This window comes from Hylobates moloch, unplaced genomic scaffold, assembly GCF_009828535.3.
Source record: "Hylobates moloch isolate HMO894 unplaced genomic scaffold, HMol_V3 SCAFFOLD_4, whole genome shotgun sequence".
Lineage (NCBI taxonomy): Eukaryota > Metazoa > Chordata > Mammalia > Primates > Hylobatidae > Hylobates > Hylobates moloch.
Window position 1 is genome coordinate 60,339,789 of NW_026652279.1, and position 13,824 is coordinate 60,353,612.

A 13,824-nucleotide genomic window follows, 5' to 3' on the forward strand; every position below is an offset into this window, starting at 1 on the left:
TATTTTTTAAAAATATGTAAACTGCATTTTAGTGTTAGTTTTGTCTCCATGTATGGTTCATATCTATTTTCCTGGGAGAAAATTCCAGACATCTATAAGTCTTTGTCAATAGGAAAGAAAGAACCTAGTGGGACACATATACAACGCTTTTGAGAAAATAAACTATCTTTTTTCTGCTTTCATCAGTTTGTACCAGAGATTGTTAGAGAAATAAGGAGATAGTGTACCCATATTCCATTAAGAAGAGTTAGCTGCTGGTACTTGGAATTTCTGTAAATATATTTATTTATCTTTGTCTTAAATTTATATGTGTTTGAAGTTGAAAAAAAATTACATATTCCAGATATGTGATGGTAAAACTACTTGGATATTGCAGTGTTCCTGTCATTTTAAGATTTTTAAAGCCGGTAATCTAGTTGAGTGATAATTATTCACTTAAAATTTAGCTTAATAAAAGAACAAATTTGGAAACTAATCTGTGAATCTCTTTAATAAAGTTACTCAAAGATTAAATTTTTTATACATACCTTTAAGGTGCTGATTTAGAAGGTATATTTTAAATTATATCATCTGGGACAAGCATAGAGTTATGAGAATCCTCTTAAAATGCCACATACCACAATTTTAGAAAGGAATTCATTGCAACAAAATGAAAACTAAATTAGTATTGTAATTTTTTGGCTCATTATAGATTTATTAGTGGATATAATTATGTTATCTTTCAGCAAGGACTTCATTTCTCTAAAAATTTGCTCTATATATGAAGTTGTATGTTAATAGCTCTTTCTAGTTCTTCAGAGTTTTCCCTGCATTATTAAGTTATTTGAATATGACAGTTTCCTTGCTATTTAAGGAAGGAACTTGTAGTTTGCAATTGAGAAAACTAAGAGTCAGAGAGAATAACCATGCAGAGACACAGTCAGAAAATGGTACTACTTCTCAGGCCAGTATACTTTCTGCTACCTCTCACTGCATTTCAAAATTTGTTTCTGCTTTGGTTTAGTATATTTATGATATTTTGAAGTGGGATTTCATAATATTAGTAAATAAAATTAAATAAATTATATCCTACGTACTGATACTGTTTACATACTTAGGAAAAATTGTGTAAATGTGTGAAATGAGAACTTTTAGTTCTTCCTTCCAGATCGAGATAGTATGAAAGATGAAGTATACACCTTTATATACTTAATTCCTTGCAGAAATTCAGAACTTCTGAAATGCTGGCTAGCCCTGGAATATCTTTGACTGTACTAATTTATAAACCTGTACTGCAAAGACAGCTTAGGTATTGTTAATTTAGTTCTCAGTTTATAGATTTGTGTTCTTTAAGGCTATCACACAAAATTCCTTGTTTCCTCAGGGTACGCAAACTGGATAAGTTTTCAATAGTTGATGAAAGGTGTTTGGGCTGTGGCTGTGTGCTATGAAGAGCTATGTGTACCGTAGTCATTGCTGTTTAATTATATACTTTAATTGTATGTTGAAAATTGCAAACATCTAGTAAGATTTTTTATCAAGATTGCAGAGCATAGTAAATTATAAGTATTATTTGAAAGGGTAGTTTATAGCTTTGAGCAAGACTACAGTAATATGAAAATTATTATAGAAATATGAAAATTAAGTGTTATTCCATTTATTGTGTATTTACTATGTGCCAGGAATTATGCTGCTTTCCATCTATTATCTCATTGAATCTTAACAACTTTATGAGGGAGATATTATTCTTCCCATTTTAGAGATGAGAAGATCAATGTGTAGAGGTAGAAATTATGGTAATTAACTTGCCCAAAGATTTATAGTTATAAGGTGGTAAAATAAGACTCCAAACCTATGTTGGTCTAACTTCAAAGTCCTTGCTGTTAATTCCTGTGCCATACTGCTTCTCTTTGCATTTTCACCCTTCTGAACTTTAATTTTTGTCATCAGTAAAGTAGGAATTGGACTTTGCTACAGATACCATATCTAATTCTTTATTTTGCTTTATTTTATTTTATTTATTTTATTATTTTATTTTATTTTATTTTTGAGACAGAATCTCACTCTGTCATCCAGGCTAGAGTGCAGTGGCGCAGTCTCTGCTCGCTGCAACCTCTGCCTTACAGGTTCAAGTGCCTATATTCTTGTGCCTCAGCCTCCCGAGTAGCTGGGATGGCAGGTGTGTGCCACCATGCCCGGCTAATCTTTGTATTTTTAGTAGAGATGGAGTTTTGCCATGTTGGCTAAACTGGTCTCGAACTCCTGACCTCAGGTGATCCACCCACCTTGGTGTCCCAAAGTGTTGGGATTACAGGCGTCAGCCACTGTGCCCGGCCTATACCACAGTTTCTTTATCCACTTGTTGGTGGATGGGCATTTGGGTTAGTTTCACGTTTTTGCAATTGTGAATTGTGCTGCTATAAACACATGTGTGCAAGTAGCTTTTGCCTATAATGACTTCCTTTCCTCTGGGTAGATACCCAGGAGTGGGATTGCTGGATCAAATGGTAGTTCTACTTTTAGTTCTTTAAGGAATCTCCACACTTTTCCACAGTGGTTGTCCTAGTTTACATTCCCACCAGCAGTGTAGAAAAGTTCCCTTTTCATCACATCCATGCCAACATCTACTATTTTTTGATTTTTTGATTATGGCCATTCTAGCAGGAGTAAGGTGGTACTGCATTGTGTTTTTGATTTGCATTTCCCTGATCATTTGTGATGTTGAGCACTTCTTCATATGTTTTTTGGCCATTTGTATATCTTCTTTGAGAATTGTCTATTCATATCCTTAGCCCACTTTTTGATGAGATTGTTTTTTTCTTGTTGATTTGTTTGCATTCATTGTAGATTCTGGATATTAGTCCTTTGTCAGATGTATACATTGTGAAGATTTTTTCCCACTCTGTGGGTTGTCTGTTTACTCTGCTGACTGTTCCTTTTGGTATGCAAAAGCTCTTTAGTTCAGTTAAGTCCCAGCAATTTATCTTTGTTTTTATTGTATTTGTTTTGGGTTCTTGGTCATAAAATCCTTGCCTAAGCCAATGTCTAGAAGGGTTTTTCCAATGTCATCTTCTAGAATTTTTATAGATTCAGGTCTTAGATTTAAGTCCTTAATCCATCTTGAGTTGATTTTTGTATAAGGTGAGAGATGAGGCTCCAGTTTCATTCTCCTACGTGTGGCTAGCCAATTATCCCAGCACCATTTGTTGAAAAGAGTGTTCTTTCCTCACTTTGTTTTTGTTTGCTTTGTAGAAGATCACTTGGCTGTAAGTATTTGGGTTTATTTCTGGGTTCTCTATTCTCTTCCATTGGTCTAGGTGTTTATTTTCATATCAGTACCATGCTGTCTTGGTGATTATGGCCTTATAGTATGAGTTCAGGTAATGTGATGCCTGTAGATTTGTTCTCTTTGCTTAGTCTTGCTTTGGGTATGCAGCCACTTTTTTGGTTTCTTTTGAATTTTATAATTGTTTTTTCTAATTCTGTGAAGAATGATGGTGGTATTTTGATGGGAATTACGTTGAATTTGTAGATTGCTTTTGGCAATGTGGTCATTTTCACAATATTGATTCTACCCAACCATGAGTATGGGATGTGTTTCCAGTTTGTGTTGTCTGTGATTTCGTTCATCAGTGTTTTGTAGTTTTCCTTGTAGAGGTCTTTCGACTCTTTGGTTAGATATATTCCTAAGTATTTTATTTTTATTTTTTGGCAGCTGTTATAAAAGGGGTTGAGTTTTTGATTTGATTCTCTGCTTGGTCGCTGTTGGTGTATAGAAGAGCTGCTGATTTATGTACATTAATCTTGCATCCAGAAGCTTTACTGAATTCTTTTATCAGTTCTAGGAGTTTTCTGGAGGAGTCCTTAGGGTTTTCAAGGTAAATGATCATAGCGTCAGCAAATAGGGACAGTTTGACATCCTCTTTATCGATTTGGATGCCCTTTATTTTTTCTCTTGTGTGATTGCTCTGGCCAGGACTTCCAGTACTATGTTGAAGAGGAGTGGTGAGAGTGGGCATCCTTGTCTTGTTCCAGTTCTCAGAGGGAATGCTTTCAACTTTTCCCCATTCAGTATTATGTTGGCTGTGGGTTTGTCATAGATGGCTTTTATTATATTGAGGTATATCCCTTGTATGCCAATTTTGCTGAGAGTTTTAATCATAAAGAGATGCTGGATTTTGTTGAATATTTTTCTGCATCTATTGAGGTGATGATGGGATTTTTGTTTTTAATTCTGTTTGTGTGGTGTGTCACATTTATTGACTTGCGTATGTTAAACCATCCCTGCATTCCTAATATGAAACCTACGTGATCATGGTGGATTATCTTTTTGACATGTTGTTGGATTCAGATAGCTCATATTTTGTTAAGGACTTTTGCATCTGTGTTCATCGGGGGTATTGGTCTGTAGTTTTCTTTTTTTGTGTGTCCTTTCCTGGTTTTGGTATTAAGGTGATACTGTCTTCATGGAATGGTTTAGGGAAGGTTCCCTCTTTCTCTATCTTGTGGAATAGTGTCAATAGGATTGGTACCAGTTCTTTGAATGTCTGATAGAATTCTGCTGTGAATCTGTCTGGTCTTGGGCTTTCTTTTGTTGTTGGTAATGTTTAAATTACCGTTTCAATCTCGCTGCTTGTTATTGGTCTGTTCAGGGTACCTAATTCTTCCTGATTTAAGCTAGGAGGGTTCTATCTTTCCAGGAATTTATTCTTCTCTTCTAGGTTTTCTAGTTTATGAGAATAAAGGTGTTTATAGTAGCCTTGAATGATCTTTTGTATTTCTGTGTTGTCAGTTGTAATATCTCCCGTTTTGTTTCTTATTGAGCTTATTTGGATTTTCTCTCTTCTTTTCTTGGTTAATATTGCTAATGGTCTATAAGTTTTATTTGTCTTTTCAAAGAACCAGCTTTCTGTTTCATTTATCTTTTGTATTATTTTTTTGGTTTTAATTTCATTTAGTTCTGCTCTGATCTTGGTTATTTCTTTTGTTCTGCTGGGTTTGGGTTTGATTTGTTCTTGTTTCTCTAGTTCTTTGAGGTGTGACCTTAGATTGTCTGTTTGTACTCTTTCAGACTTTCTGATGTAGGCATTTAAGGCTATGAACTTTCCTCTTAGCATCGCCTTTGCTGTGTCCCAGAGGTTTTGATAGGTTGTGTCACTATTGTTGTTCAGTTGGAAAAGTTTTTTAATTTCCATCTTGATTTCATTTTTGACCCAGTGATCACCAGGAGCAGGTTATTTAATTTCCATGTGTTTGCATGGTTTTGAAGGTTCTTTTTGGAGTTGATTTCCAGTTTTATTCCACTGTGGTCTGAGAGAGTGCTTGGTATAATTTCAGTTTTCTCAGATTTACTGAGGCTTGTTTTGTGGCCTATCATATAGTCTATCTTGGAGAAAGGTCCATGTGCTGTTGAATAGAACGTATATTCTGCGGTTGTTGGATGGAATGTTCTGTATATATCCCTTAAGTCCATTTGTTCCAGGGTATAGTTTAAATCCACTGTTTCTTTGTTGACTTTCTGTCTTGATGACCTGTCTAGTGCTGTGAGTGGAATATTGAAGTCTCCCACTATTATTGTGTTGTTATCTCATTTCTTAGGTCAATTAGTAGTTGTTTTATAAATTTTGGGAGCTCCAGTGTTAGGTGCATATATGTTTATATTTTCCTGTTGGACTAGTCCTTTTGTCCTTATATAATGCCCCTCTTTGTCTTTTCTAACTGCTGTTTCTTTAAAGTTTGTTTTGTCTGATATAAGAATAGCTATTCCTGCTTGCCTTTGCTGTCCATTTCCCTGAAATGTCTTTTCCATCCCTTTACCTTAAGTTTGTGCGAGTCCTTAAGTGGTAGGTGAGTGTCTTGAAGGCAGCAGATAGTTGGCTGGTGAATTCTTATTCATTCTGCAATTCTGTGTCTTTTAAGTGGAGCATTTAGGCCATTTACATTAAATGTTAGTATTGAGATGTGAGGTACTATTCCATTTATTGTGCTATTTGTTGCCTGTGTACCTTATTTTTTGTTTTTGTTTTTAAAATTGTATTTGTATTTTATAGGTCCTGTGAGATTTATGTTTTAAAGAGGTTCTGTTTTGATGTCTTTCTAGGATTTGTTTTAAGGTTTAGAGCTCCTTTTAGCAGTTCTTGTAGTGCTTGGTAGTGAGAAATTCTCTTCCCATTTGTTTGTCTGAAAAAGACTGTATCTTTCCTTTGTATATGAATTTCACTGGATACAAAATTCTTGGCTAATAATTGTTTTGTTTGAGGAGGGTGAAGATAGGGCTCCAGTCCCTTCTAGCTTGTAGGGTTTTTGCTGAGAAATCTGCTGTTAATCTGATAGTTTTTCTTTATAGGTTACCTGGTGCTTTTGTCTCACAGCTCTTAAGATTCTTTCCTTCATATTAACTTTAGATAACTTGATGACAATGTGACTAGGTGATGATCTTTTTGTGATGAATTTTCCAGGTGTTCTTTGAGTTTCTTGTATTTGGATGTCTAGGTCTCCAGCAAGGCCAGGAAAGCTTTCCTCGATTATTCCCCAAAATATGTCTTCCAAACTTTTAGATTTCTCTTTTTCCTCAGGAACACCTATTATTCTTTTTTTTAATTTTTTTAATACTTTAAGTTCTAGGGTACATGTGCACAATGTGCACCTTTGTTACATATGTATACACGTGCCATGTTGGTGTGCTGCACCCATTAACTCGTCATTTACATTAGGTATATCTCCTAATGCTATCCCTCCCCCCTCCCCCCACTCCACAACAGACCCCGGTGTGTGATGTTCCCCTTCCTGTGTCCAAGTGTTCTCATTGTTCAATTCCCGCCTATGAGTGAGAACATGTGGTGTTTGGTTTTTTGTCCTTGCAATAGTTTGCTGAGAATGATGGTTTCCAGCTTCATCAATGTCCCTACAAAGGACATGAACTCATCCTTTTTTATGGCTGCATAGTATTCCATGGCCATAAAAAAATGTGCCACATTTTTTCAATCCAGTCTATCGTTGATGGACATTTGGCTTGGTTCCAAGTCTTTGCTATTTTGAATAGTGCAGCAATAAACATACGTGTGCATATGTCTTTATAGTAGCATGATTTATAATCCTTTGGGTATATACGCAGTAATGGGATTGCTGGGTCAAATAGTGTTTCTAGTTCTAGATCCTTGAGGAATCGCCACACTGTCTTCCACGATGGTTGAACTAGTTTACAGTCCCACCAACAGTGTAAAAGAGGAACACCTATTATTCTTAGATTTGGTCATTTAACGTAATCCCAGACTTCTTGGAGGCTTTGTTCATATTTTCTTATTCTTTTTTCTTTGTCTTTGTTGGATTGGGTTAATTTGAATACCTTGTTTTCGAGCTCTGAATTTCTTTCTTCCACTTGTTCAATTCTATTGCTGAGACTTTCCAGAGCATTTTGCATTTCTGTGTGTCCAAAGTTTCTTGAAATTTTGATTGTTTTTTATTTATGCTATCTATTTCCTTGAATATTTCTCCCTTCACCTCTTTTTTGGACGCCTTACATTTGGCTTCATTTTTTAGACTTCCTTACATTTGGCTTCACCTTTCTTTGGTGCCTCCCTGATTAGCTTAATAACTAACCTCCTGAATTCTTTTTCAGGTAAATCAGGGATTTCTTCTTGGTTTGGGTCCATTGCTGGTGAGCTAGTATGATTTTTCGGAGGTGTTAAAGAACCTTATTTTGTCATATTACCAGAGTTGGTTTTCTGGTTCCTTGTCATTTGAGTAGGCTCTGTCAGAGGGAAGGTCTAGGGCTGAAGGCTGTTGTTCAGATTCCTTTGTCCCACAGGGTGTTCCCTTGATATAGTACTCTCTCCCTTTTCCTATGAATATGGCTTCCTGAGAGCAGAGCTGTAGTGATTGTTATCTTTCTTTTGGATCTAGCCATCCAGCTATTCTACCAGGCTCTGGGCTGGTACTGGCGGTTGTCTGCACAGAGTCTTGTGACCTGAACCATCTATGGGTCTCTCAGCCATGGATACCAGCACAGTATTTGGGGTGTCCTGGGTCATGCTGGTGCACTCTGCTTCCTTCAGGAGGTGTGTGGGTCCTCCTAGGCTTCCTGATTTATTCCTGCAGTTGTTCTGGAGCAAAAATTCATGATGCGAGCTTCCACATGCTGCTCTGTCTGTCGAGTCAGAGCTGCAATCTAGTCTGCCTCCCATCTACCATTATCCCCTTTTGTTCCTAGTTCTGGAGGCAAGAAATCCAGTCAAGGTATTTTGAGGGCTGTGAGAGAAGGGCCTGTGCCAGGCCTCTCTCTTTGGCTTGTAGATGGCTGTCTTCTCCCTGTGTCTCTTCACATTGTTTTCTCACTGTGCATCTCATTGTGGTTTTGATTTTTATTTCTCTAATGATCAGTGATGTTGTGCTTTTAAAATATTATTGTCTGCGTGTGTGTCTTCTTTGGAAAGGTGTCTGTTCATGTCCTTTGCCCACTTTGTAATGGGGTTGTTTGCTTTTTTCATGTTAATTTAAGTTCCTTGTAAACTCTGGAAATTAGACATTTGTTAGATGGATAGATTGCAAAAACTTTCTCCCATTCTATAGGGTGTCTGTTCACTCTAACGATAGTTTCTTTTGCTGTGCAGAAGCTGTTTAGTTTAATTGGATCCCATTTGTCAATTTTTGCTTTTGTTGCAATGGCTTTTGGCATTTTTGTCATGAAATCTTTGCCTGTGCCTGCCTGTGTCCTGAATGGTATTGCCTAGATTTTCTTCTAGGTTTTTTATACTTTTAGGTTTTACATTTAAGTCTTTAATCCATCTTGAGCTAATTTTTATATATGGTGTGAAAATGGGGTTCAATTTCAATTTTTTGCATATGGCTAGTTCTTTTCCCAGCATCATTTGTTAAATATGGAGCTCTTTGTCCATTGCTTGTTTTTGTCAGGTTTGTCAAAGATCACAGAATTGTAGGTGTGTAGTCTTATTTCTGGGCTCTTTATTCTTTTCCATTAGTCCGTGTGTTTATTTTTGTACCAGTACCATGGTGTTTTGGTTACTATAGCCCTATAACATGATTTGAAGGGAGGTAAGGTGATTCTTCCAGTTTTTTTCTTTTTGCTTAGGATTGCCTTGGTTATACGGGGTTCTTTTTGGTTCCATATGAATTTTAAAGTAGTTTTTTCTGATTCTATGAAGAATGTCGTTGGTAGTATGATAGGAATAGCATTGAATCTGTAAATTGCTTTGGGATGTGTGGCCATTTTAATATTGATACTTTCTATCCATGAGCCTGGGATGTTTTTCCATTTGTTTGTGTCTTCTCTGATTTTTTTAAGTAATGTTTTATAGTTCTCCTTATAGAGATCTTTCACCTCCCTGGTTAGCTGTATTCACAGGTATATTATTCTTTTTGTGGCTGTTATGAATGAGATTGCCTTTGTGATTTGGCTCTCCACTTGGCTGTTGTTGGTATATAGGAATGCTAGTGATTTTTGTATATTGATTTTTTTTTTATCCTGAAACCTTGTTCAAGTTGTTTTATCAGCTGAAGGAGCTTGACTTGTGCTGAGACTATTGGGTTTTCTAGATAGTTGTTGCAGCACTTTTTATTCTGATTATGGTATAAATGGATATTTTCAGGAGTTTCCTGAAGTATCTATTGGCAGTCTCAGTTATCTGGAATCTTTTGGCAAATTAGTATTGAGGATGTAGTATAATGTAATAGGACAGACGAAAAATCGCCAAAGATAATAGGCTCAGGTTCTTCCACTAGGAAAGCTACTTATACTTGGGCAGCTTATTTAACTTTTCTGAGCTTTGGGTTCTTCATGTTTACAATAAAGAGAGGACTAATTTATTTTAAAGTTCTCCAAGGATCTAAAATGTTATGCTGTCTGGAACATAATGAAAAGAACATAGTGTGTTTATGTAGGGAAAGATAGTTGTAAAATTTTTAATTAGGGGATGTGCATTTTTTTAGCCATAGTGCCATTGCACACTTAATAGACTACAGGATAGTGTAAACATAATTATATATTCACTAGGAAGCCACAAAATTCGTGTGACATGTTTTATTGTGATACTCACTTTATGGCGGGGGTCTGGAACTGAACCGGCCCTGTCTCCAAGTATATGCGTACACTTTTGTTTAAGTGAAAATGTGAACTTCACTGTACTTTGTTACCTTTGTTGTTTTATGCAGAGGCATCTAGAATGATGAATCCTTTCCGGAAGATTTTCAGTTTACTTTTCCCAGACCCATCAGAGGAAGTCACTGTTTGTGGTAGCTATATGAAATGTATTTCTTAAATTGTAAGACTTGAAACTTGAAATTACTTCTTGATCCATGGGCTATAGAATGGATGTTTTATTAGTAGGCATGAAAACAACACGAATTCTCTTGTACTTCCCCATCAGAGCTCCTGGGTGACTAGGTGCATTGTCAGCGAGCTGTAATATTTTGAAAAGAATTTTATTTATTTTTTTTTCTGAGTGGCAGTTCTCAAAGGTGGTGTTAAGTGATTCAGTGATACATGCTGTAAACAGATGTGCTGTCATCCAGTCATCCAGACGTTGTAGTTTCCATTTTTAGAGTACAGGCAGAGTAGATTTAGCTTTTTTTTTTTTTTTTTTTTTTTTTTTGCGGGGGTCTACGTTGTTTACCCCGGTCGGAAAGTCCATGTAGGTTCAATGATTCTCTGCCTCACCTCTGAATACTGGACTACAGGTCACCACCATCCTGGCAAAATTTTTTTTTTTTTTTTTTAATAGTAGGCTGGTCTCGAACTCCTGACCTCAAGTTATCTGCCAACCTCTGCCACCCAAAGTGCTGGGATTACAGGCATGAGCCACCATGCTCCGCCCAATTTAGCATAATTCTTAAGGGCCACTGGATCTTTTGTATGGTAATTGAGCACTGGCTTCACAGATAAGACACCAGCTTCATTAGCCCCTAACAAGAAAGTCAGCCTGTCTTTCGAACTTATGCATTGACTTTTCCTTTCTAGGTATGGAATTCCTAGATGTCATTTTATTCCAGTAGAAGGATCTTTCATCTACGCTGAAAATCTGTTGTTTAGTGTAGCCACCTTCATCAGTTATCCCAGCTAGATCTTCTGGATAACTTGCTGCAGCTTCTCCATCAGTACTTGTTGCTTCACCTTGCATTTCATGTTATGGAGATAGTTTATTTTTTATTTTTATTTTTATTTTTTTTTGAGGCAGGGTCTCATTCTGTTGCCCAGCATGGCTCATTTCAGCTTTGACCTCCCAGCTGGCGCCATGATGGCTCACTACAGCCTTGATCTCCCAGGTTAAAGTGATCCTCTCACTTCAGCCTCCCGAGTAGCTGAGGCTACAGGTGCATGCCACCATACTCAGCTAATATTTTCTATTTTTTATAGAGACAGGGTCTCACTATGTTGCTCAGGCTGAGACAACTTCTTTTCTTAAAGCTTGTAAACCAACTTTTCTTCTGCAGCTTCCTAACCTCTCTCAGTCTTCATAGAATTGAAGAGAGTATCTTGCTCTGAGTTAGGCTTTGGCTTAAGGGAATGTTGTGGCTGATTTGATCTTGTGTTCAGACTACTATAACTTTCTCCATATCATCAGTAAGACTGTTCTGCTTTCTTATTATTTGTATATTCATAGGAGTAGCACTTTTTTTTCCTTTTTTTTTTTTTTTTTTGAGATGGAGTGTCGCTCTGTCGCCCAGGCTGGAATGCAGTGGCAGTATCTTGGCTCACTGCAACTTCAGCCTCCTGGGTTCAAGTGATTCTTCTGCCTCAGCCTCCTGAGTAGCTGGGATTGCAGGTGCCTGCCACCACACCTGGCTAATTTTTGTATTTTTAGTAGAGACGGGGTTTCACCATGTTGGCCAGGCTGGTCTTGAATTCCTGACCTCAAGCGATCTGCCTGCCTCAGCCTCCCTAAGTGCTAGGATTATAGGTGTGAGCCACTGCACCTGGCCAGGAGTAGCACTTTTAAATTTGTTCAAGAACTATTCTTTCGCATTCACAACTTCACTCTTTGCAGCAAGCAGTCTTGCTTTCAGCCTGTCTCATCTTTCAACGTGCTTTCCACACTAAGTTAATAGTAATTTTTAGTTGTGTTTTTTTTTTTTTTTTTTGAGACAAGGACTTGCTTTCTTTCCCAGGCAAACAGAGGTGGCACAATCCTAGCTCTCTGCAGCCTTGAATTCCTGGGGTCAAGTGATGCTCCTCTCTCAGCTTCCGAAGTAGCTCAGACTACAGGCATGTACTTCCATGGCTGGATGGCTCGTTAATTATGTTTTGTAGAGATGGAGTCTTGCCGTGTTGCCCAGGCTGGCCTCAGTCTCCTGGCCTCAAGTGATTGTCCCACCTTGACCTCCCAAAGTGCTGGGATTGCAGGTGTGAGCCACCACACCCGGCCATTTCTAGCTTTTGATTTAAAGTGAGAGACTTGGGACTCTTCCTTTCACGTGAATATTGAGGCCATGATAGCACTGTTAATTGGCATAATTTCAATATTGCTGTGTCTCAGGGGATAGGGAGGAGGCCTGAGGAGAGAGAGAGAGAGGTAGGGGAATGGTTGGTAGGTGAAGTAGTCAGAACACACACAACGTTTGTTAATTAAGTTCAATGTCTTATGCGTGCGTGGTTTGTGGTGCTTCAAAGCAATTACAATTGTGCCATCAAATATCACTGATTATAGATCATCATAATAGATATAATAATAATGAAAAGATTGAAATATTTTGAGAATTACCGAAATGTGACACAGAGACACAAAGTGAGCATATGCTGTTGGAAAAATCATGCTGATAGATGTGTTCTACTCAAGGTTGCCACAAACCTTGCATTTGTGAAAAACACAGTATCTGTGAAGTGCAGTAAAGTGAAGCACAATAAAATGAGGTATGCTTGTACTCTGGCCTTTTCTATATATTGTTTCTTACAAACAAAGTATAAGTAAAGTATTGCTAGTGGCATATTGATAACAGTCAACCAGGCATTTGGAAAACTTTAAAATTACATAACAAGAACTTAAAAAAGTCACAATAATTTGGCTTGGGCCAGTGAATTCTGGGCTGAATATCAATATTGAAGGCATTATTGTAGTGTGGCAAAGTAATGTTCATAATAATGACTGGCCAGCAAAGTAAAGATTGCACTAATTTTATACCAAATGTACTTCTTTATATCTCAAATATACATCTTCTGTTTAAGAAGATGTCAGGCTTATATAGTGCATTTGATATAAAACTCACCAATTTATGGTCTGGAGACTTAAAAATACAGTCCAGGCTAGATGCAGTGGCTCACACGTGTAATCTCAGAATTTTGGGAGGCTGAAGTGGGAGGACTGCTTGAGCCCAGGAGTTTGAAACCAGCCTGGGCAACATAATGAGACATGGTTACTACAGAAAATAAAAAAGTTAGCTGGGTGTGGTGGCTTGTGCCTATAGTCCCAGCTACTTGAAACCAGCCTGGGCAACGTAATGAGACATAGTTACTACAGAAAATAAAAAAGTTAGCTGGGTGTGGTGGCTTGTGCCTATAGTCCCAGCTACTTAAGAGGCTGAGGTGGGAGGATTACTTGAGCCGGGAGGTCGAGGCTGCAGTGAGCTGTGATTGTGTCACTGCACTCCAGTCTGGGCAACAGAGTGAGACCCTGTCTCAAAAAAGAAAAACCATCTAAACAGAAACTTTAATTTTCTAAACATTTAAATGTATTGACTCTTTTCCTGATGCTATTATATATTAGCATATATGTTATCACCGTTATATGTGCTGTTTCAGTTATGGAATCTTTCATTACCAGAGATGCAATCTGAATGGTGTCTTGTTGGATTTATCGTTTGTCATTTCCCAATTGCAAGTATGTAAATTACTTATCA

General features: G+C 37.4%; 1 protein-coding gene across 10 annotated transcripts in view; it reads left to right on the forward strand.

Annotated features, from left to right (window-relative positions):
- The window catches only part of SENP7 (SUMO specific peptidase 7), a 187,914-nt gene that overhangs the window by 96,331 nt on the left and 77,759 nt on the right, over window positions 1-13,824 (forward strand). The gene's annotated exons all lie outside the window — the stretch shown is intronic.